Here is a 25,836-nt window from a genome sequence, read left to right on the forward strand (position 1 = left end):
TGCTTTCTCCTTTTAATCGTCTGGAATATATACTTCATCTAGTACATTTTCATTTATCATAAAACTATTTCTAATACATAAGTACTTTGTACTCTAAATCAGTTAACACATACAATTTCATGCAAGTAAGTAATTCTCTTAATAATAATAAAATCACACAGTACATATCTTCATCATAACTAATAGGGTTACATATATCTATCTTAGCAAAAGCATTATTACTATTTAGGTTACATCACTACAAAGCAAATCAAGCATTAATCAAGGCAGTTTTAATTGCAAAATCATCCTCTATAACAACACCCACTGCTTTGCAATTTCAAGCTGACTTAGTTTCATCCCAACATTTTCAGACTAAGGTATGGTTCAACTTGCCCTTTAAACTTGTTATATTTTTCCAGAGACATATACACAGTGCCATCTTTCATCAACAAATTGGTATGATGCACATCCATATAGTTTTTAATCCAAATTCGATCATATCTACGTTTCATTTGCACTTTATTTATCACCTGTCCCTTAGAGGCGTTGGCAGGTGGCCAGATCTTTGTGTGCTGCTTAACAATTGTTAGGTAACGACCAAATCTTTTTCTCAAAAGTCGTCCATTTGTAACCTCATGTGCACATGCTCCTACAAGCCGCCCCCACGGGTCCTGACACACAAACGTACGGCTCCTTCCCGACCTTTGACATTCATTGCAAAAGCCAAGACAGGGAATCTGGCACTCCAGACAGACCTGGAGTGGGCGAGCCGCTCGTTTGGTATCCGTCTCCCCAGGGCGTAAGGGTGCGTTGGTCTGAGTCTGTTTTGACTGCATTGGCTGAGTCGGAGTTTGACCCTCCTTCTCCAGGAAGTCCACAAATTTCTCCGCCTAAGACAAAAAGCAGTTCGTCAAACTTGACTACTTTTATAATTTCAGCCGTGAATTTATTTTTCAAACAATGCACAAAAATCTGACTTTCTATCTTCCAAAATTTGTGGGCATCTAAGTCGTTAAACCATTCTTTTTGATTAAAAGGTTTTAAATCCTTCTTAATTTTTCCCAGAACATCTAAATGCAATCCAGTCATCAATTCATAAGATTCAACAATATATTCTATCTCATCAAAATCATTTACCCACATAATGAATGCATTCTTGAAAAAACATTCCTGGCATAGATCTCCCATTACAAAGTTCACTTTACAGTCAGTCAGTAATTGACAACATCTCATACAATTGTCTTGTCCAATCACAATCCAATAATTAAATTTTCTTGTCAATAATTCTCCACCTGGAGCTCTCCTTAGTTCCTATAGAAGCATATTGAAAAAAAAAATTTAACCAAATTATGTTTCTTCTTTATTCATTCGTAAATTACTAACAGTCACATATCTTATTCAGTTTCCATCATAACTTATGTATACATTTTTATAATTAATAATCCACATGTATAAAATTAAAACAGTATAAAATAAACTTTAAAATACCTAAGTATAAACCCTCCTTTTTATTTTCTATGTTATTTAATTTTCATTATTCGTAATCATCTTATATCATATATTTGCTGTAAGTATGAAAAATAATGTATTACCAGAATCTCCCACAAATTGTCATTGCCCGTAGGCCCAGAAACAGGTTTGCTAGAGGCCATTGTCGCTCGTTCGTGCACGCTTCGTGGCAATAAGTGAAATGAGCTGTATTACATGTAATTCACAATTATAACCCTGAGTGACTGACCCCCCTTTTCCGAGAAGTACTACTTTCGGTCAAGGTTGTTCGTGGCACCTCTTTCTCAATGAGAGCCTGTTTGTCGTCTTTATCAGTCCAACACAGGTGCTTGATACCGTTAACAGTTGCAGAACAAAGACCTTTTAATATCCCTCGAAGAAGACCTCCCATTCCTGTTAATTCTAACAAAATCAAAATCCCTATAACAGCTCCTATAATTAAAATTACATACCAATTATCGATTATCCATCGTATGGCCCCAAAAGTGTTCCCAATAATATTTTGTCCCATATTTACAACAGTTTCAATTGTTTCTTTGGCTTTTTGTCCGACTATTTTCCATCCTTGTACAATCTTTCCCGTAAAATGACTAAAATCTTTTGTTGTCCACTGGCGGTAGCCTGCATGTAAATTATCATATTGTAATCTGGCTACGACCCAGTATAATGGGTATGGCGGCATGCACCGTCCTCGGTCCTCTCCAGCATAATTGTCTTTATTATTCATATATATCGGTTTATAAGACGTGACGTCATGAGCCAACATCCTATTAATTCCTTGATTAATATCCAATCTTCTAAGATTACTGTCTAATGACATATTTAAGTACCCCCATCCTGGGTAAAGAAACGTTTTCCTCCCCGCAAAGTAATAAACGGTCCATAAGCTTCTGTCAATGGTCAGAATCTCTTTATCATCCAGAATGCCACTAATATTGACTGTCATTTTATAATTAGGTTTAGGTATAGTCTTAATATTGTGGTATTCTGGAATTTCCTTCGGAATCGCCCAAATTATTTTAGTATCATTTGCGTGTGATCGCATCCTTACTATGGGCAGTGGATAATAAGCACCAAGCCAGGTGTTTTTGTATTTAATACCCATTCCTTCATGAGAGTCTTTGTTGTTAACCGTGATCTTTTGAGCTTTTAAACTTGTCACTTCAATACTTTCTAAAATATTCGTCCCTGTATCCCCAAATAAATCCCACAATCGGAATTGTATTATCATTTGATCAGTTTCAGTACCGTTTTCAGTAAGTACATTTTTCCACAAATCACTATGTTTCATCATTATTGCTACACGTAAGCCTTGCCATGTTTGACCTCTTGCATTTCTCCAAAAAGCTAACCAATGTTTATTTTTGTTTTCATGTGTCCAAGACAGTCCAGCTCGGGCCATATAATTGTCCCCACACTGCCACTTTTTAGATTTATAGTCGCAAGGACAGATAGTAGTAAGATATTCTTTTGACCGTTCAACACAATCTTGGTCCTTAATCATTGTCTTATAAGCATTTAACGCTCTCAATCTCCAAAGTGTGTGTAACTTCCAATTATACTGAGTTCCATCACACATATTTAAATCGTTGTCCGGGCAGTCTTCCCAGAATTTATCCGTTATTATGCTAGCCTGGTACAGCGTTCTTAAACCTTTAGAATATCTACTAATTCCTTCAGTAGTTTCGCCTAATCTAGTTGAAGTATTAAACCAATTAACCCACGAAAATGGATCCCATAATTGTTTCGGCGTTTCATACATTGTATACTTGTTGCCAGTAAAGTATTTTACACAATTCCTCTGGAATGCACGTTTGGGATCATACATTCCATTTTTTATACGTTGTGTTCCTGTGTCTGAGTCCAGCGGTGGTGATATAATCTGAGTTTCTTTATTTGGCATAATAATGTCATCCTGTGCATCCCTGTAACAACCTTGTTGTTCTCCAGGTCCAATATAAACTATATCCTGCAGGCGGTGCCAAATCCAAATTTTTCTTGTTTGTGTAATGTTAAACGGGCTGGACCTCATTCTACATTTTACCACAGTATTTTTGCCCACTGTAAAATTTTTAACTATTTCCTCACAACGGCTACATTCCTCCAATGTTTTACTCTCACATGAGCCTGTAAAGAATTTAGTCACTATAGTACAGTTTGAAACTTCTTTAACCGTAATCTCATCAACGAGAATCAATTTTGTAGTAAAATCTATTATAGGCCAAATCCCTGTTAAAATGACCACTCCTGTCACCAATAATATCGTCAGGCAAGGTTTCGGTAAACAGGGTTCGCGCCAGCGTCGAATGGTTCTCGCCCATTTCTCTCTGTCATCTCCATCACGTAGCAACTGCATTATTCCTGCGGGAAAAATAAATAAAAACAAAGCATAATAATGGCAAAAACAAATAATTTAAACCACCCTCCTTACGAACCCCTTGTTAATCAATTAAATATTTAATCTTGTGCCAGATCGAGATCAACGGCACAGGCAATAATTTGTGGTTCAGAACTGGTAGTCATATTTAATACAACTTTAAACATTAGTGTCAATCTGTGAGCAGGCAAGTCTGCTGTTTCTCCCTCCATTATTGGCCTCTTGCCAGGAAATAAGACAGCGGCCTGCTGCATGTCCTGCCTCCAGAATTCAATCGGGACACACAGAACTTTGCTTCTTTTCAAGATTATTTTATTCGGACACCTTTCTTCGTCCAATTGTCCAAATTGACAACGCATATAGCCATTCGTTTCATCGCATTCACCGCGTCTTGGAAAATCTATTCTTGGTGCCCTTATTTGCTGCGCTACGTCACTTTCTATCAGCGCTCTAGCAATGGTACCCACAGACCAGATAATTCCAGTTCCTTTATCTGGCTGGAATGTTCTGCCCTTATCGTCAAAGCAAGTTTTCAAACTGCCTAGCTCCGGCCCCAACTGTTTGGGATCCACCAACAGCCACTTGCTGAGAATGTCATCCGTATTTCTTTTCAGACGATATGACCATAAATAATCGACGCCTGAATTTCCCAGCTGTTGTTGATAATTCGTATTATCAATGGTCATTCCTGAACCTTCTATTTTTCCTTTGCTAGATAAATCGCAAAATGTCTTATTCCAAGACCAAATTCTGTGTTTGCTATATACCAGCAACCTATTGTTTGCAATATCATCAAGACATGTCTGGCATTTAATCCACTTATGCCCTGTCCACGAACACTCACACACGTTTTGCCTAACTCCAAACCGCTGTGTCATTATTACTTCTATTTTAGGGAAACTAATTCTACATTCTTGGCAGAGAACACACAAAGCTGCTTTAATTCCTCCAGGGTTTTTGTAATATTGATCTTTCGGTATTTTTGGCAAAGTTTGAGGTGTACAATGTATTAATTCCTTCCTGGATTTGGGCTTGCTCATCGCTGGCCCTTCCCAAAAAATATACTCTCCAAAATTTCCACAAATAACACACATTCCTCCGGAATATGCTTTATCACATTTTATGTTAACAGATTCATGTAATCGGCCTGTCTGCCTGGCTTTTTCATGCTCTACATTCGTTGCTACATAATTAGCATCACATTTTGTCAATAATGTAGTTTCAATTCTGAGCACACCCCTCTGGTTATTAATTTCAACTAATTTTAGCAGTGCATCCTTATGCTTTTGGTAATCTGCCTGATTAATCTCAGTTGTTATTCGTTTGGTTTTGAACAAGGACCAGAGACCTTTTGCTCCAAATTCCATTCTCAGCTAATTCCACAGTATGTTTATCAAGTATTTTAACAATTTTATCCTTTTTTGTAATTAAATCTTTAAAAGGTTTATTTTTATTTTTATTATCTAACCTTATCCAGACGAAATCCCCCACTTGGCAGGAATCTGCAGGCTGGTCTTTTGACGTAGTCGGTCGTTTGATCTCTGTAAGATTAACATAAAACATTAGTTCTTCCATATTGTCATCCCATCTATCGTGGTTGCAATTAGCACGGATCCAGCTCTTTATTATCCCAACAGATCTCTCAGCTATTCCGTTTGATTGCGGGCAGTACCTTACTGATTTTATTAAACTGATATGCTTGTCAGTTACAAAATCTTCAAACTGTTTTCCTACAAAATATGTGCCATTGTCAACCCGAATTCTTTGTGGACGGCCCCACTCAATCAGTAAGTCATTGACAGCTGTAATAATCGCAGTTGCTTTAGTTTCTTTTAACGACTTTCCCCAAATTCGTCCCGTGAAACCGTCTACTGCAACTAAAATGTATTTATTACCAGCCTTTGACCTCGGGATTAAGGGCCCTGCGATGTCCAAAGACCATTCCTGGTTGACACTGTCTGGCGTAATGGATCCAAAATCACTTCTTATTGTCCTATTATAGCCTTTGCGCATGCAATGTTCACAATTTAACCTTATATTTCTATATTTCTGTCTCCAGTTAGAAATATGTATTTTATTATCTGTCAGAACCTTGCCAACTAAATTAACACTTGGGTGTTTAAGCTGGTCATGTATTTTCTGTATTACATTTGCTTCTGTGTCTTTAATTATCACTATGCGCCTCATGCGCGCTAGTTTGTCAACTTCATTATTTCCTATGGCTAAAGCACAGTCTTCCTTAGAATGGCCTTTTTGATGTATAACTGTGAGATCAAATTCACCTATTATTTTCTGAATGTCTTGCCACAATGTTGCGTGTTCGATTGGCCTACCTTTCGATTTGCTATATCCATTTTCTTTCCAGATATGCAAATTGTCATTAATTCCTGTTGCCACATATGAGCTATCCGTGACTAGTATGGCTTGTAAAATTCCCATTTTCTGAAGCGCTGTTAATGCCTGGAACGCTGCCATGAGTTCCGCGTACTGGGCTGTACCTTTTATCAGTCCTTTCCCTGTTTTTATGACCTTGTTGCTTTGTTTCAAAATGAAAGCCCAGTGAGCGTCCTCATCTGCAATCGTTTTTGAACCGTCTGTAAATGCAACTGTATGTTTATAAAGGTCCAATTTCATTTTCTGGCATTTTTTAAGTTCCTTTTGTCTAATTATTAAATCTGGATCTAGTAACATATTTTCCCATCTTTGCCATCGGCTGTTAAGCGCACGAGCGTCCTTAACTTTATTTTTAGAAAGATGAGCCAATACTGCTGTGTTAGTGTTAACAAAAATTTTCTGACCCCGCCCTAAGCCTTTCAGCTCGGAATAGCGTTTACTCAGTGCTGCCAGCTGTTTTTCTTCACAAGTGAACTTCAATTCCGGATTTTCCCAGTTTCCACTCAAAATTCGAACAGGTATGTTTCTTTTTTCATTTCGTACTATTAATTGGTATCCTATTTCGTCTATTTCCAAATCAACTTCTAAGTTTTTCTCATCATTCCTTCCTTCCAGCTGTCCTGAGTTTAATATGGCTGCTTTTAATTCTGTCAACGCTTCTTCAGCTTTTTCAGTCCATTTCAACCGTCCACCTTTTATTGTCGCAAATATAGGTTTAGACATCTGGCTAAAACGAGGGATTAAGTCTCTAACATAACCCAATAGCCCCATTGTTTGCTGGACCTGTCGAACTGTTTTGGGGGTTTCAATCAGGTTTACTCGGTCTTTCATGGACTGAGTAACTCCTCTATTTCCTGCGGAAATCCAAAATCCTAAGAATTCGACCATGTCAGTCATTAATTGCGTCTTTTTTATATTTATTTTTAAACCTGCCTCCGCAAGTCGTTTTAACACGTTTGTTACCACTTGTACGTGTTCTCGTTCTTCATTAGAAACGATTAAAATATCATCAATATAAAGTTCAACGTCTAAGCCTGACAAAATGTCGGCTATCGTACTTTGAAAGATAACAGGACTATTGGAATAACCCATCGGTAAACGTCTGTAAACATAGTGGTTATGGTTTGCGGTAAAGGCGGTTTTTTCCTGGCTTTCTTCAGCCAGTGGAATCGCATAGAATCCATTGGCTAAATCAATTTTCGTATAGAATCGTCCGTCACGTATTTTCTCCACTGTATCTCGCGCGTTAATCAAATAACGTTTATCCGGTCGTGTTAATCGATTCAATGCCCGGAAATTGGTAAGAAATCTAAACGTTCCGTCTGGCTTAGCAGTTAACTGAATCGGTGAGTTAGTTATAGCACCTTTAACTCGCTTTATAACTCCCTGCTCCTCCAGTTCTTGTAAAGTTATGTTTAATTCTGCCAGTCCTTTTTTATTAATTGGGTATTGCCGTTGAGGTTTATGAATTCCACCCTCAATAATATGTGCATATTTATCACTTACTTTGCCACAGTCATTTTTGCTCCGTCCATACGGAGTTTTACACAGTTCTGTCATTAGCTGTTCTTTAGCCCATTGTGAGCCTTTAATGTCATTCTCAATTCTTTGTAATTCCTGCTCATAATTAACTGGCTTTAATCTGAAGATCTTTTTCAAGTCTTTTGCTGCCAATAAATTTTCAGACCCTTCAATCATAGTAATTCCATATAGTTCACCTGTTTTTTCTGTTTTAATTTGTCCATCATACGTCTGTACATTTATCGTACCATTTGTATGTAATGGCTCAGTTGAAACTGAAATGTCAGCCCCTGTGTCCACAACATATGTTGTACCCTGAATTTTCACATATAGGTTTTCATTTTCTTCTTTAACCCTGGGGTCACAGAGTCTGTGTTTCAACTGGCCAGTTAAACTTCATTCTATATCGGAGTTGACTCGCTCCTTGGCTTTGCATGTGTCCTGTTTGTTTTTCTGATTTTGGTTTTCTGCCTTATTAATTACTTTGGTCCTTCCAAGCTTTCTTATGTTTGGATTTCTGGTTTTACGGTCTTCAATTATTTTAGTTCGTTCAGCAGGAGTCATATCTTCCCATTTTGCTGCTGGAATGAAGCCTGACTTCTGTGGGAGTTTCTTTCCTCCCTGTGCATACTTCATGCCTGTTTTCACCGTTGTCTGTCTGTTCCCAGCAAACTTGTTAGGTTTTCTATTTTCGCTCTGATGACTTGATCCATATGTTTTAAAACCTCCTGGCTTCTGGAATTTATTCTTATTAAATTTTTCTTTAAACTGTGGTCCGTGCTGTTGTTTATTTTGCGGTGTAATGTTACTTTTTGATTTCATATGCCTGGTCGCGAGATCATATTCAGCTAATTTTTCTTCAATTTTTTGTCTGGTCGCATTATTAAGTAATGTAATTAAATTACGACCACCGGGGATTCTCCTACCCACTTGCCTCAGCAACGGGACTTTATCGGCCTCAGGGATATCCCGTTCAATAGATAGCCACATTCCTAATAAGGGAATCTGCTCTTTTTGGGCATTAACGAGTGTTTTGGTCCAGTCTTTAATTTTATCTTCTATGCCTGTCAAATTTCTCATCTTTCCCAATGCCTCAGATGAGATTGGGTGGCCCGTACAGGTTTGAACTAGCCTTGTAGCAGCAACACAACCCAGCTGTGCATGTTCAGCAGCTTTCATTATCCGCTCTGCATACGCACTCTGGTCTTCATGCTGTTTTTTATTTCCTACCTGCTTCCTAACTGCTTCTGTTAATTGTAATTCCAGCAGTTTTGCATGTACGCTATCCAGGTTTTCTTCAGTTTCTTGTGGGGTCGCAACCTCTAATTGTCTATAAGAAGTTGGAATTCCAGGAGTCGCCGGTCTAATCCTGACTGTTTTTCTTAGACTTTTAGCCTGACTATCCCGGTCATTCTTAATTCTGTCCTTTAGTCCTATTGTGTCCGTACATTTTAATGTTTCTATTTCTGTTTTCAGACTTTTAATTTCAACTTTTAATGAACAAACTACTTTTTCCAGCTCTTTAACTATTTGTCTATTATACTCGTATCCTTCTTGATACAACGCAGTTTTTCCTGTTTTTGACCATCCCTCAGTCCGAGCGACTCTCTGAGCAGAGGGTGATCGACTTGCCGATCTCATTTGGCCGTACGTCAAATTTCTATCATTAACAATTCTCTTATTCCAATGTCTTTTTAATGTTCTACCTCGTTCGTCACTGGTAGGATTTTTGAATGAAATTCCATTAACCTGAACTTCCGGCCAATCATTTTCTATTTGATCCGTCACTCTTTTTAATTCCATCTGACCTCCTCTTTTATTCCGCAGTCTAGAGTCTTTGTAAACATACTGTTTTTCACTGCTATCACTGTTCACAGAAAATATTGAAGAATCTGAACTGTCCGCGTCATACCCAAACTCTGACAGCTCAGATTCGTCCTCAAACTCTGTCTCACTCTGTTTCATTTCTCTGTCTCCTGCAGGAACATTAAACTGAGGAGCAGACGGCTGAGAGGATCCCGGCTGGACCCTTTCCTCCCTTCTGTCAAGAATTTTTTCAAATTCCTCGCAGTTTATGTTAGACATTAATAGATTTATGGTTAAATTACCTTCCTGGGACATATCTGTAATTCCCGATAATATGCCTTCTATTATCGAATTTACTGGGTGTTTGTATTGCCCTGTTCCCATTAAAGTCATGTGTATTTGATTTTCCTGTCTACTTAGTGTTTCTTTTATTACTGCTGCAGTGATAGTTCTGGCCTCTACACATGAGCGATCTGCATCGCAAAATTCTTCTCTGCAATCAGTCATTACTGTATGCGCCACAAAATTCCACTGTGGAAGGCCAGAGGTTATTCTTACTGTCGCTGCGTGCTGAGGTCCAAGCTGAGCTCTCATTTTCTCTATCTCCTGCAACGCCTGTTTTCCTAGTTTATTGAAAATAGCCCCAGCTGTTCCTGAGCCAGTTATCATTTGTCTGTTTCCATTCAGTATTACGACGCCACCTTCTGTTCTTTCGATTAAACTGTCTCTAACCAGCAGTCTTATTCCGCCTATTTGCAGCTCATATGATTCTGGTGTAGGTGTATGTTGATGGGCCATCGTAATCACACTAGCTCGATCCTCGTCTTCAATTACTGGTATTGTCAAGCGGATTTCTTCCGCTTGTTCAAAGTCGTTGATACCCATCTGGTATCTTTTAACTCTTTCCATGTCTGGTACGTGTCCTTTTTCTCTTTTTAACGCTTTACCACACATGTCATAAATCTCTATTTTACCTTCATCTTTTTTGCTAATAGTTTTGATTATATTTTCTGCCTCTGGAGTTTTGCACTGTAACTGTATTATACAGTGTTGATTTTTCGCTATTTCTTGCATCCATTGCAATATTGCTTGACCAACTTCACTTTCTGTGAAGTTTCCGGACTGCAATCCCTCCTTAGAGGGAAGCCAAAGGAGTATTTCTCCTGGTTCCGTCTCCTGGATTGATGTCTCTGCCTGTAAAGCAATTTTTTGCCATCCTAATACACGATAATCTCCCCATGTATATGCTTGAATAAAAATATTGCTGGATTTCACTTTAGGTTTAGTTGCCATAGCTTAGCCTCTATTATCTTAGAGCTATTTTAGTGATTTCTTCACTTTTTATATACGCCTGTTAGTTGTCCTCACTCTTTAAGTTAGTTTTTCTTATGTGCACATTCAACCCTCTCTAGGTTTTAGTGTTATAAATTTTCCACTCTCTCGGAATTTTTATTTGTATCTAATGTTACCCTCTCTGGGTATGCCTATAGCATTTATTTCATTTATTTTTCCACTCTCTCGGAATTGTTTCTCTCTCACTAGAGTGTATTTGCAAATACTTTTCCTCGCAAAATATAGTATTTTGACCCGTTCAGGGATTTTCTTTAAATAATTTTTCCCCCCTTTCAGGGCTTTAGTTTTGCGTAATCAACTTATATGTAATAATTTCTATATTACATCAACTATTTAACCTTAAGCATTCACGCTTACTCTATTTGTCAAGCGCTCAATTGTCTAATTCTGGCCAGTAATTAGACAATTAAAGCACGTTGGGCGCCATGTTTTATGGTGTCTCAAATATCCTTTACACCTTTTACCTATTTATCCTTTATTCTCAGGTAGGTAAGGAAAGTCGAGTCTGGACAATAATATAAGCATTCAAAATACTTACAAATAGTTCCGCAGACTTCCCTGTGGTCAGTTCTCACTTAAGGTCCTTAAATAATTATTCAGACAATAACTTGCCAATAATATAATGTAAATTTTATTAAAGTTAACAAGCGTTATATCAAAGTTAAAGTTAGGTTACAATAATAATAGGTTTCAACAAACAGCTGGTTATACAGACGTCGAGGGAAACTGTGTTATTCAGAATCCAAAACTTCAGTCTCTCTCTCCGCCTTTTATATGCAGCTTCCGGAAAGCAGATTCCAAACTCTCTCCTGATGTCATCAATTGGAGTTCTGCCAAGTTCTTGGTCATGGCTCTCAGCTGCTTACGCAGGGTCCTCCTACGTTGCCTCCGATTTCTCTTCCTCTGCTTTCTCCTTTTAATCGTCTGGAATATATACTTCATCTAGTACATTTTCATTTATCATAAAACTATTTCTAATACATAAGTACTTTGTACTCTAAATCAGTTAACACATACAATTTCATGCAAGTAAGTAATTCTCTTAATAATAATAAAATCACACAGTACATATCTTCATCATAACTAATAGGGTTACATATATCTATCTTAGCAAAAGCATTATTACTATTTAGGTTACATCACTACAAAGCAAATCAAGCATTAATCAAGGCAGTTTTAATTGCAAAATCATCCTCTATAACAACAGACAATACCACGGCTGTGGCTTATATCAACCGTCAGGGCGGCGTGCACTCGTCGAAACTTCACGCTCTAGCCTACAAGCTTTTGGTGTGGAGCAGACGGGTTTTCCTGTCGTTACGCGCGACTCATGTTCCGGGCATTCTGAACAGAGGCGCGGATCTTCTATCAAGGGGAAATCCAATCTACGGAGATTGGCGCCTTCACCCCCAGATAGTGGATATGTTATGGATGAGATTCGGACAGGCAACCGTAGATCTATTCGCCTCGTGCGAAAACTACCATTGTCCTATGTTCTTCTCGCTAAAGGACGTGGACGCACCCCTCGGGGTAGATGCACTGGCCCACCCATGGCCCAGAGTGCTGCTGTATGCTTTTCCTCCCCTGTGCTTGATAATTCCCAAACTGGCCAGGGTGAGAGAGCAGAGCCTGTCTCTCATTCTGATAGCACCCAGGTGGCCCAAGGCACCGTGGCTGGCGGAGATAATCCCTCTGTTATATGCAGAGCCGTGGCGCCACCCCCCACGCACGGACCTATTGTCCCAAGCGAACGGGGAGATTTACCACCCACACCCGGACAGGGTGGCTCTCTGGGCCTGGCCCGTGAGAGGACGAACCTAAACGCACTGGGGCTTTCGCCGCGTGTGATTGCTACTATACAGAATGCCAGGGCCGTTTCTACACGGTCCTTATATGGCTGTAAGTGACAAGTGTTCGAAGGGTTGTGCGATGGGCGTGGTCTCACATCTTATCAGTGCTCAGTTCCTGATATTTTGTGTTTCCTTCAAGACCTCATGGAAAAATGGAGGTCTTTTTCCACCATTAAGGTCTACCTGGCTGCGATTTCGGCCTGTCATGTGGGCTTTGAGGGCTCAACAGTCGGGCAGCATCCTCTAATCCGCAGATTTATGAAGGGTGCCCATCGCTCTTTGCCAGTCGTCAGGAGAACTGTTCCTGAGTGGGACCTCTCCATGGTGCTGGAGGCTCTGTCTCAACATCGTTTTGAGCCTCTGGGAAGTATTTCCCTTAAGCTGCTGTCCTTCAAGACAGCTTTGCTCTTGGCCTTGGCATCAGCTAAACGTGTCAGTGAGCTACATGCACTCTCGGTTCATCCCTCGTGCACTAAATTCTCTCTTAGTGGAGATAAGGTTTCCCTTAAGCCTAATCCGGCCTTCATGCCGAAGTGGAGCTGTCCGCTTTTCACCCTCCACCGTTTTCCTCCCCGGAGGATCAGAGGCTAAATGCTCTGTGTCCTGTCCGTGCTTTACAGAGATATATGACCAGGACCAGTGCGTGCCGGAAGAGCGACCAGCTCTTTATCTCATGGGCGCCCCCTCACAAAGGGAGTCCCATATCTAAGCAACGCCTCTCACATTGGCTTGTGAATGCTATAGCTGTGGCTTATGAATCAAAGGGAGTGCAGCCCCCAGAGGGCATCAGAGCTCATTCCACGAGGGGCTTAGCCGCCTCTTGGGCTTTGTTTAGGGGAGTGTCACTGCAGGACATCTGCTCCGCTGCCAGTTGGGCTTCTCCTCATACCTTTGTGCGTTACTACCGGCTGGATGTCACCAGAATTTCGGTAGCACGTTCGGTTTTAGGGGTGGGGTCTTCTTAGCCCTTCCCTGTAACCCCGTTGGAAGTAACGAATAAGGAGTGAATGGGCCGGCAGGCCATGCACATTCCTGTCACCAAGCACATATTTCCATTCCTTCCTGGGTGTATATATGCACATTGGTGTTGCTGGGGTTATTACCGCATATATGTTTCATGTCCTGCATGTGCACAGCAGTTATGTGTGTGCGTCAGGATTGCAGGTTCATGATTATGGGACGTGTCAGGCACCGCCCCCCTGGGGCGACCGTCCTTCTCTGGCTTTCAGAACCTCACTGTGAGTGTATTGGGCAATCGGAGAGCTGTCCATGTCTCTCCCATAGGTGGATCTCGAACACGAGATGATGAAAGAGAACAATAGGTTACTATCGTAACCCCGGTTCTCTGAAACATCGAGTGGAGAGATCCACCAGCTTTGCCCCGCTTGCCGCACGAGAAGCGAATATACTTACTGGAGAATAGCAGCGCTTGCAGGCGTTATATGCCCCTAGGTAAGGGGGCGGGGCCTTACCTGGCATTGGCTGCGCACTTCTGTCTGTCTAGCCAGACTTGGTGCAATTGGATGCTTCTGCAGAGGTCAGGTACAGATGCCCTTCCCATAGGTGGATCTCTCCACTCGATGTTTCAGAGAACCGGGGTTACGGTAGTAACCTATTGTTTTCAAACCTGCACCCATGCATTGTGCATTTTGCTTCACGCATGCATAGTAACGTCCGGCAGAAAAAATATTATAAAATAAAGTCTGTTTTATACGGGTATTTCACTTCACTATCTTCCTGTAACATTGTATAGCTATATAAATAATATTGACTAAATGTTTGTGTTTGGCTTCCAGGGTGACTGTCCACTCACACACTTAAATCTGGCTGCAAATGGCCTTACGGACCACAGCGTCCTCTTGCTCGCTAGGTGAATATTTCAACTCTTCTATTACTCTACCGTAATGTCAATGCATCATTTATATCCTTATTTCAGTTTTCAGCCCCTTTACAATAATATTTATTATTATTGTAAATATTACATATTTATAATATATTCTTAATAATGATCATTGGTTGTTTTTAGGTGTCTTCCTGTTTGTCCTTCCCTGGTGTCTTTAGACCTGTCTGCCAACCCTTCAGTGACCTCAGTCGGTCTTCAAAGTCTCCTTAACGCCCTAATGGAGGCCCAGCGACCTTTGACCTATCTCAACCTTCAAGGTATTTTCTTTTCCCCAGGTGCTTTTTAGGGATATTCAGGTTTGATTTATATTATTTTGTCTGTTCGGAGGCATAATGTAGCAAAGTTCGTTCACAAAGGAAGGAGGAGCCGGGAACCGGCGAACATTTAACCTAAAACTTTAATTATAAAAATATAGCTGCAAGCAGCAATTAATGGGGTTCAAGCACTTTAAGGCCTTAAGCATATGTGTAAAAAGGTATTATGTTTTATTTAGAAGCATGTAATCACTTAGATCATAGATGGAAAAGAGCATTTATAGCCAATACAGGCAGTTTACTTTTTTCTCCTTTGTAACAGTTGAAGCACCAGCCCGATGTCCTTAAAAGTTTCCATGCTTATCATGTGACGCAGGTGCACACCAAATTTCATGAAGTTCTATGCAAATCAGGCAGAAAGAGAGCCATTTTCAGCCATTTCATGTGATTTGCCATAGAAACACAGCTTTTTAACAGTTATAGCCCCACCTATGGGCAGATCTACATAAAAGTTTGCATGCTGCTTTTTATGCTTTTGGTTAGACTTGACCATGCCTATTTTCTAAATGGCCCTGCTATAGCTATATTTGAGATACGCGAATGTCCTCAAAGGCAGTCTTGGTCCCTTGGACAGAGACACAGCATGGCAATTTTCAAGTCAATCATACTTAGGGTTGCGTAGTTATAGCCATTACGTTTTTTTCCATGTTAAAGCATCATGACATATGGATATATGCTCAGGAACTGTTGAATATGAATACATACATTTTAATGATATATGATTTAATGACAGAATGAACTCTTACATATGTGTGCCAACTTTGGTGAAATTTCGGATTATTTCCTTGTAATAATCATTCATTATTACAAGGAAAAATATTAACACACGAGGGAAGATGTGAAAAAATAGGCATACATCTAGCTTACACATTTACCCAAATTATTATACGCCTGTTTAACCGAAGCTTATTTGGGTGGGTTTCTCCCATCCCCATACATTGTCACTTCTCTGTGTTTTACGGCCCTGACGAGAACGAGAACTCCTCGGCTGTGAACCGCTCCTGGTGCGTGCTGGCAAATCCGCCGTTATAATAGCAATCCGCCATGTAACAAGACAAGCGCGTCTGCTCTTAAAGGGAATGTGAGATGGCGCTCTGATTGGTTTATTTCACGGTACGCCCAAACCACACCTATGAATAATGAAGCTACTTCAGACCAACCCCTTTTAGATTTGCACCGGGCGCAAGAGGCATTTATCCCGCCGGGAAAATAGCAACAGCTTTAACAGACTTAAAGTTCCAGATCTATACCTGTGATTTTATTATTTCAGTTATTTTGCCTGTAGGCCTAATGTAAGTAAACATGTGCAAACAATATACTTGCTCTTAGTGAATTTATTTTGATGTTAATAACATTTACTTACAAATTCCACTGTATAAAGCAATATGTGCATCAGTGTGTATACAACAGCCATAGCAAGATTTGTCTCAGCTTATCTACAGCATCATAGGGATGTAGAAACTTCTAATATAAAGGCTGCATCTACTTTTCTACAGGCTCTCTGTGAGAAAGTTGGTCCTTTCCTTGTAAACAGAACCTTGGACATCACGAAAAAATTGCTGGGCTCTATTTGGTTGTTGGCAAACCAAGAGAGCTTCAGGGGTGTTGCAGACCGGTGTGATATGTCAAAAGGAACCCTTCATTATATTTTTTCTGAGATTTGCAAGGTCCTTTGTACACTGAGTAACCATTCAATGGTCCATAGAGGATGAGTTTGCAAACCTGGCAAATGGCTTTCAGGACAAAACTGGCTTTCCTGGAGTCATTGGAGCAATCGATGGCACACACATTCCCATCCTAGCACACACATTCCATAGAAACAGTTACATAAACCCTTACATAGGCCCTACAGGGCTGTTTTGACTGTACCGACTGGTCTGTTTTTCAAGACTCATCCAACAACATTGATGAACAGACTGATGCAGTATGCAGTTACATCTCTTTCTGTGTGGACAGTGTGATCCCAACTAAGACAGTTGTTTCCTATCCTAATAATAAGCCCTGGATATCCAAAGAACTGAAACATCTGTTAAGGGAAAAGAGGACTGTTTTCAATAGTGGTGATAAAATTGCATATGCTGAAATTAGAAAGGTTGTACGAGCTGAAATAGTAAAGGCTAAACTTCAGTATAAAAGGAAAATTGAGTCTAAATTCAGTGAGTCTGATCTCAGATCTGTGTGGAATGGAATGAAGCTTATGACAGGTCTACACAAAGGTACTAGCACTGTATCATTAAATGGTTTTGATTCTGATGAGCATCTAGCAAATTAATTAAATAGTTTTTATATGAGATTTTCTAACAGTGATTTTAGTGAAAAAACAAGTCATATGTGTGATGATTTGGTCAGTGATTGTACTTCAGATTTTTACATTGATGTATCTAAGGTCAAATCATTACTTAAACAAACTAATGTCAGGAAAAGTCCTGGCCCGGACAACATCAGTGGTCAAGTCCTCAAGTCTTGTGCTGGCCAGTTAAGTGAGATCTTTAAAGGGACAATATGTATATTTTTAGGTATTTTATTATCTAAAATCAATATTTTTATTCATAAATATGTCCTCAATGGTGTACAAATACCTTGGCCAATTATCTGACTTATCCTTATAAATGAAGAATTAATTATCTTTATATACATGGGACGGGTAGGTCCATGGAGGCTTCCATGTAGTTCCGCCATCTTGCAAAACTATAATAGCAGAATGGGACAAAAAGTACTAAGCCAACGCGTTTCCACAACGCGTTTTCGTTCAGAGCCAGCCAGTCACGTGACGTGACTGAAACCAGCAGAAACGCAGGTGCAGAGCAGTGAGACGCGCTTGAAACTGCACCGGCAAGTTTAAAAGTCTGGATTGCATTGTAATTATGGACCATACATATGCCGCGCCACAGGAGAAGAAAACATCGTCGCCAAAAAAGTAAAAAATAGAACGTAAAAGGAAACGTGACCGTAGATTACAGAAAAAAAAATGTCATTGCTATTGCTAGACATAAATTGTACAAACCTCGGTCGCTTCTCTTCTCTGCCTTTGTAAACTTTAAATTCTATCAAGATTGTCTCTCGTAGCTGCCGGGCATCTTTGTCGTCGTCCACCTCCTCGCCTAGATCCCACTGATCCACTGCCTCTCTGTCCTCTCCCTCTCAGATGATCAGAATCATCTGATGATGATATCTAACAATGAACACATAATTCAGAAAATATAACGAATAAAGAAGGCATAACTACTAATTACAATATTTCATGTTTTTCACAGTCAGTAATTCATACTGTAACATTCGTTTGTTTGTTGTCATGTTGCAGTTTGTTTGAAATAACACACACCTGTTCGCCTGAAAGAAAACTCGACGAAGTGCTATTAGAAGACATCCTGTCAAAGCTTTTTGGTACATATCGCCTACCTAGATGCAACGCGCATTTGAAAAAGCGAGGCGCTGGAGAGCAAAATTAGTTTGAATGCAAAATACAAATTCACCACTAGATGGGAGTAATTCCTACATATTGTCCCTTTTAAAGTGATTTCCACTCAATCACTTCAGACGCAAACAGTCCCAAAGATCTGGAAACACTCTACAATTATTCCTGTAGCTAAGTGTAAGAACCCCAAGGTCTTAAATGACTTTCGACCTGTAGCTTTCACCTCATTGGTGATGAAGACTTTTGAGAAGTTGGTTAAGCAGGAGCTATTGAAGCTGGTAGAGGAGTGTCACAGTGTCTGGTGGTTCCCTGGGTTTAACACTAGAGGTCTCAGTTTTCACGGTGTCTAGGCATTTTCACTACATTTCCCATAATCCTGTCTGTCACTGATTGTTCATTTCCTTCAGCTGTTTCTCGTCACCTTGTTTGCACTTGTGTATATATACCCTGTCTGTTTCAGTGTTTGTCACGGAGTCCTTGTATATTGTCCACACACTTCCGTTCCTGTTATCTTGTGTTCTTTGGATTGTCTTTTGATGGATTTTGACCTTTGCCTGGACTGACTGTGAGTACGGATTACCCCATTAATAAATACTGCAATGGGATCTTCTTGTCTTGTGTGTGATCGTGACAAGGAGCAGTTAGACCCTCTCCAGTTTGCTTACAGGGCTGGCAGAGGTGTTGAGGATGCAATACTTGCATTGTTAAATTCCCTTTATCAACATCTGGAATCCTCAAAAACTCATGCGAGGCTCCTTTTTATCGACTTCTCTTCAGCATTTAATACCATTCAGCCCTTTTTGTTGGCTGAGAAACTTCAGTCTCTTTTTAACCTGAACTCTAATTTAATTGGCTGGATATTGGATTTTCTGTTGAACAGGTCGCAGTGTGTTCGGGTAAATGGTGTTTTATCCTCAAAAGCCCTAACCTCCACAGGCTCTCCTCAGGGCTGTGTTCTTTCACCATTGCTTTTTATTTTATATACAAATGACTGTAGGAGCAAGTATGAGAATAGGCACTGCGTGAAATTTGCAGATGACACTGTTATAGTGAGCCTTTTGAATAATGATGAGGATGGGCATGGCCCTGTAGTTGATGATTTTATTGCGTGGTGTGAAAATTTGTATCGGTCTATCAACGTTTCCAAGAAAAAGGACATGATTATTGATTTTCGTAGATTACAGCACAATGTTTCACAAACTGGTATTCAGAACATGAATGTTGAGACAGTAGATGAATACAAATATTTATGAACCATCATTGACAGCAAACTATCTTTTGAGAGCAACACTGTTGCTGTCTGTAAAAAGGCTCAGCAAAGACTTTTGTCACGGGGTGACAAATAATCCCCGGAACTAATCCCATCAGAGAAGTGTTCCCGCCGGGACACTTTTAGTGTAACACTGTCCCCGGGCTTGTGTGTGTGTCTGTCGTCATGACAACTAAACGGCAGATTGACAACAGGTGCGGGGACTTCACTTTGATTACCTGATTGAGGTGGCACCAGTGTTTGGAGAGGATAAAACACAAGAGAAAGAGAAGGCTGTGTGTTCTCCCTCCGCGTTGTGTGGTTGTTCTTTGTCTTCCCCCGGCGATCTGGTGTGGTTCTCTCCTGTTGGGGAATGTTTGTGGAGTGTTGCAGCTGAAGGACCATCGTGAAAGAAGCGGAGTGTTGCTTGTGGGATCCGAGGGCAGTTTTGAAGAGTGGAATTCGTCGTCTGGACTAGGAAAGAGTGAGATGAGTGATTGACAAATTGAATCTCATAAACGCATGTTTTCTACACTAAATTGGATACTGGTTTGAAGTGCTTGGATCACGTTGTATACATCGCACTGGGTGAAATAGACTGATTCCTTGTCGATCTCTAGCCTCCCCCTCGGCCATTGAAACCAGCGAAGTGAAGCCGCTTGTAGTGGTGAGGAAATTATTCACCGCATCTGTCCCAACTCTGACTATCATCGGCTCTTCAGATCGAGACCTCTGGGTGAGTGTTGGCCTTACTTTGCACTTGAAGAGTGGATTTGTAGTGCTGAAATTGACGTTTCCCATCACGTTGCATGTTTGGAATTGGACTGTCGTGTGTGTGTGGAAGATTTACCTTTTATCGCCGTGCACTCCCCATGTGTTATGCTGGTCTACCGTCCATCATAAGAGTCTAGCAAGATCGATTGCAGTCACCTGTTGGATGTCAGAAGGAAAAGCCCCCGTGCGCACACTACCCGTGAGAACTGTTTTCCTCTGCTTGAAGTTTATGCTGTCTGTCCCAGTGAGAACCCTGCTCAGCTTATGACTTTGTCTCCTGCCACCCATGTGAGAGCTGTTCACCTCTATTTGAAGTGTTGATTCCGTCTGTTCCAGCGAATGTCGCTCAGCTTGTGACTTTGTCCCCTGCCACACACGTGAGAACTGCTTACCTCTGTTTGAAGTTTATGCTGCCTGTCCCAGTGAGAGCCCGGCTCAGCTTATGACTCTGTCTCCTGCCACCCTTGTGAGAGCGGTTGACCACTATTTGAAGTGTCGACTCCGTCTGTTCCAGTGAACGCCCGCTCAGCTTGTGACTTTGTCCCCTGCAACACACGTGAGAACTGTTTACCTCTGCTTGAAGTCTGTGTGCTGTCTGCCCCAGTGAAAGCCCTGCTCAGCTTATGACTCTGTCTCCTACCACCAATGTGAGAGCTGTTCACCTCTATTTGAAGTGTTGATTCCGTCTGTTCTAGCGAACGTCGCTCAGCTTGTGACTTTGTCCCCTGCAACCCACGTGAGAACTGTTTACCTCTGCTTGAAGTTTGTGTGCTGTCTGCCCCAGTGAAAGCCCTGCTCAGCTTATGACTCTGTCTCCTACCACCAACGTGAGAGCTGTTCACCTCTATTTGAAGCGTTGACTCCGTCTGTTCCAGTGAACGCCCGCTCAGCTTGTGACTTTGTCCCCTGCAACACACGTGAGAACTGTTTACCTCTGCTTGAAGTTTGAATGCTGTCTGTCCCAGTGAAAGCCCTGTTCAGCTATTGACTCTGTCTCCTGCCACCCATGTGAGAGCTATTCACCTCTATTTGAAGTGTTGATTCTGTCTGTGCCAGCCAAAGCCCCGCTCCGCTTGCGACTTGAGTCTGCTGTAGCCCTGAAACCCACCTGTATGGTGCGAAGTGCCCACCCTTTACAACTCCTGTGAGCCCTGATCCACCTACTCCCCTGCGATACTCACCTGTGATACTCACCTGTTCAGCGAGTTGGCACCAGAGCCAGAATGAAGTAAGCCTGACTCAATTACTCACCTGCGACACCCACCTGTTCAGTACCTACCACTGCGAGTTGGCACCAGCGCCAGAAGGGAGTGAGCCTGACCCCCCACTTGCCTTGGATTCCTGGGAAGAGGAAGGAAGAGGAATTTTAGATTAGGATTTTCAAATTGTTTTTATATTTAATAAAGCCTGTCATTCTTTTTATTCCTGCCTCCTGCCTCCTCCTTTGACACGCTCCTCAGGGTGATCCTGGTCTAGGGGTGGGTGCAGTCTGGCTTGGCCCACCTCGACCTGTGACATATTTTGGCGTAGTCGGCAGGGTTCAACTTGAGTTGAGCGATCAGAGGTTGAGATGGCGGAGGAGGAAGAGCCTGGGGCTCGGCAACCTGTCATGCCGATTTTCATGGGTTCCCCGTGGGCTCCGAAGTATGGAGGCCCGGGATCTGAAATGAGCTTGTCGATGTGGAAGATCCAGGTGGAGTACTTGGCAGGGCTCCAAGGTCTGAGTGCCCTGCAGAAGGTTCAGTTTGTTTTAAACTCCTTGGAAGGGGAAGCGGGAAGAGAAGTTCAGGCAGCACCGGAAGCAACTCGAGCGACTGTCCAGGCCATTTTTGACTTTCTCACGGGACAATATGGAGACACCACCCCGGTAGCTGTTCTGAGGACGCAGTTCTTCAATTCTCGGCAAGGCCCTCGCCAATCTGTTCGAGCATTTACCTTGCAACTACGAGAGCAGTTTTCTAGACTTTCGGGGAGACAGGATCATGGCCTGGAGGAAGGAGAGGTTCTACTACGAGATCAATTCTTATTGGGGCTACGGGAAGGCCCTGTGCGTCAGAGTCTGCGGGTGCAATTTCGACGAACTCCGAATCTGACCTTTGAAGAGCTTCGACGAGAAGCACTGGCCCTTGAGCATGATCTCACGGAGAGTGTGGATCCTCCCAGCTGTTTAGCCACGAATGTTGTTGGCACCCCTTCGGCTACTACGGCACCCGATTGGAAGGAGGCCCTCCGGGAAGAGCTGAAGAGAGATGTGCGGGAACAAATGTCTGACCTGTCGAAATCTTTTATGGAGGAGCTTCGTCGAGAACGCCTCCAGTTGTCCTCTTTACCCCGGGAGCGGGCTTACTCCGATGGGAATCGTCCCCCCGACCGCCGCCCATCCCGACCTTCGGGCTCTCGATTCCAGTGGGATGAGCATGGGCGTCCCATCTGCAACGGCTGTGGAGAGCCGGGACATTACTTCCGTCAGTGTCCTGCTCGACGTGCATCGCAAGGGGGTTTTTAGAGTTTCCGGCCACTGTGGGTCAAGTGGTCGGGACCCCCTTGTCAGACCCCTCCCTGCTTACATCTTCTAGGAGCCGCCTGGTGGGCTGTTGCCCGGTGGTGGTGGTTCAGGTCAATGAACAGGAAGTGCAGTGCCTTTTGGATACAGGCTCCCAAGTGACCCTATTTTCCGAAAGCTTGGCCCATAAGTTGTTTGGCGCCGAAGGTCGACCGCCTGCGGAAGCCCCCTGGTTGACGCTACGTGGGGCGAATGGTCTCGACATCCCGTATGTGGGATATCTGGTGACCGATCTCAAGATTCATGGAGTCGTAGTGCCTCAGAAAGGAGTGGTGGTCGTACGAGATACATGCCTGGGGTCTCATCGTGCCCTGCTTGGGATGAATGTCATTTCGGACTGTTGGGAAGAGCTATTCCGGGGTAGACCGGCTCGAGCAGCTGCAACCTCGGCCGGACAGGAGTGGGATCGCATCAGGGCCGATTGCCGCCGGGTATGTCTGGCTGAACAACAGGGGGACCGGGAAAGCACGGGAAGAGTAGTCTGCCGTTACGCCTTGTCCATCCCAGCTCAGAGCGAGGCGGTGGTCTGGGTCAGGTTGCCTCCTCGACTTTATAGTCCGGAAGATTGGGTCATGGTGGAACCCCATGAGGATGGTCCCAAGGTGGAAGTCGCACGGGGATTGGCGACTGCTCAGGGAGGCCGGGTATTAGTGCGAGTCAGGAACACGAACCCCTTCCCTGTTCCCTTGTACCGTCATCAGCGTTTGGCCCGAGTGACCTCAGTGAGGCCCCAACAGATTCGTGAACAGGGTGAAGTTAACTTCAATCAAGTGAGCCCAACAGTGGTCGAGGTGGCCCTGGCACGAGCGAGCCCGGGGGTAGGAGAGGCAGGAAGAGGATTGCCTGCCCACCTGACGGGGGAGTCATTACGGGGTGAAGGACTGGGGGAAGAGCAATTGGGACAACTCCAAGAGTTCCTGAGGGAATGGCAGCACTTGTTTTCCACTCACGATGAGGACTACGGCCGCACGGATGTAGTACGACATCAAATCCCAACTGGGGACGCTGCACCCAGCCGAGAGCGCTATCGACCCGTGCCCCCGACCCTGTACTCGGAGGTCCGCACCCTTTTGCGAGGGATGCTTGACAAGGGAATTATTCGAGAGAGCAGTAGCCCTTGGGCCGCCCCGATAGTACTGGTTCGAAAGAAAACGGGTTCCTGGAGGTTTTGTGTGGATTACCGAAGGCTGAACCAAGTAACCAAAAGGGATGCTTTCCCGTTGCCTCGAGTTGAAGACTCCCTCACGAGCCTCACACAAGCCACCTGGTATTCCACTCTTGACTTGGCCAGCGGCTACTGGCAGGTGCAGATGGATGAGCATGACCGGGAGAAGACAGCATTCACTACCCCCTTCGGCCTATATGAATGGGACCGGATGCCGTTCGGCCTCTGCAACGCTCCAGCCACGTTCCAACGGCTGATGCAGCGTTGTTTAGGCAACCAACTGATGGACACCACCCTCGTCTATCTAGACGACGTCATCGTCTACTCTCCAGATTTCAAGTCCCATCTCGAGCACCTAGAGCAAGTCTTCCGCTCCCTGGAGCGCTATGGGTTGAAGCTCCAGCCAGACAAGTGCCAGCTCTTCTGCAAAGAGGTTAAATTCTTGGGGCATGTGGTGAGTGCGGCGGGGATTTCAGTTGATCCAGAGAAGGTGGTGGCAGTGCAGGAATGGGCTGCGCCCAAGACGGTGCGTCAGGTTCGTTCGTTCCTGGGCTTCGTGGGGTACTATAGGCGATTTATTAAAGACTTCTCTAAAATCGCCAAACCGATCAACCAGTTGCTGGGAGGTACGGGACGAGTCCGGGGCCGAGGGTCCCCTTCAATCCAATGGGATCCGGCCTGTGAAGCCGCCTTCCAGAGGCTCAAGCAGGAACTACTACAGGCCCCGATCCTGGCCTACGCCGACTTCACACAACCCTTCATCCTGTACACCGACGCTAGCCACCTGGGCTTGGGGGCCGTTTTGGCACAGAAGCAGCAGGGAGAGGAAAAGGTAATTGCCTATGCAAGCCGAAGTCTACATCCAACGGAGAAGAACGACGCCAACTACAGTTCTTTTAAGCTTGAGTTGCTGGCTGTGAAGTGGGCGTTGTGTGAAAAATTCAAGGACTATTTGTGGGGAGCCAAGGTACGGGTCGTCACGGACAATAACCCGTTGGTACATTTGCAGACTGCTAAACTGGGGGCGGTGGAACAGCGCTGGGCAGCACAAATGGCCAATTTTGACTACCAGCTCCAGTACCGGCCAGGAAGAGAACACACTAATGCCGATGTACTCTCCAGGCTACCCGGTGAAGGATCGGCAGGCCAGGTACCGGCACCAGAAGCGGGGTCCGACGAGGGACTGATGGTGGGAGTGGTAGAGGCACCGGGGCAAACGCCGGAGGAACCCCCCCCTTGTTGGGGGTGGGACCCACAACGATGGAGGCTGTGGCAGGGCGAGGATGCAGATGTAGCGTTGGTCCGAACGTGGCTAGAACAGAAGGCTTGGCCTGAGGGTGCGGGACGCCGAGCTCAGACTCGGATTGTGCGGGGCCTGCTGGGACAGAGGGGGAGACTCCATTTGAAGGAAGGCGTGCTCTGTAGGGCCCTCCAGGACCCAGGTCGGGGCGATGGGGTCTGCCAAATCGTGGTCCCTGAAGGGCGTTGTCAGGCTTTACTGGAGGCATATCACGCCAGGATGGGACATCAGGGACAGGAGAGGACATTGGCACTGGTGAGGCGACATTTCTACTGGCCCGGAATGGAGGGTAGCACAAGGACTTACCTTCGGAGGTGCCCACGCTGCATGTTGTTTAAAACCAAGAAGGAGGCACGGGCAC

The 25,836-nt window shown here is 43.3% G+C and overlaps 1 protein-coding gene across 1 annotated transcript in view; it reads left to right on the forward strand.

The window, feature by feature from the left end:
- Positions 1-25,836, forward strand: part of LOC307009799 (tonsoku-like protein) — a 117,951-nt gene that overhangs the window by 80,680 nt on the left and 11,435 nt on the right. The window contains exons 14-15 of the mRNA XM_079633889.1: positions 14,589-14,662; positions 14,819-14,952. The gene's annotated coding sequence lies outside the window, so the exon portion shown is untranslated. The remainder of the gene's footprint in view (positions 1-14,588; positions 14,663-14,818; positions 14,953-25,836) is intronic.

The sequence above is a fragment of the Phoxinus phoxinus genome, assembly GCF_949152265.1.
Source record: "Phoxinus phoxinus genome assembly, chromosome: 13".
NCBI classification, from domain to species: Eukaryota; Metazoa; Chordata; class Actinopteri; order Cypriniformes; family Leuciscidae; genus Phoxinus; species Phoxinus phoxinus.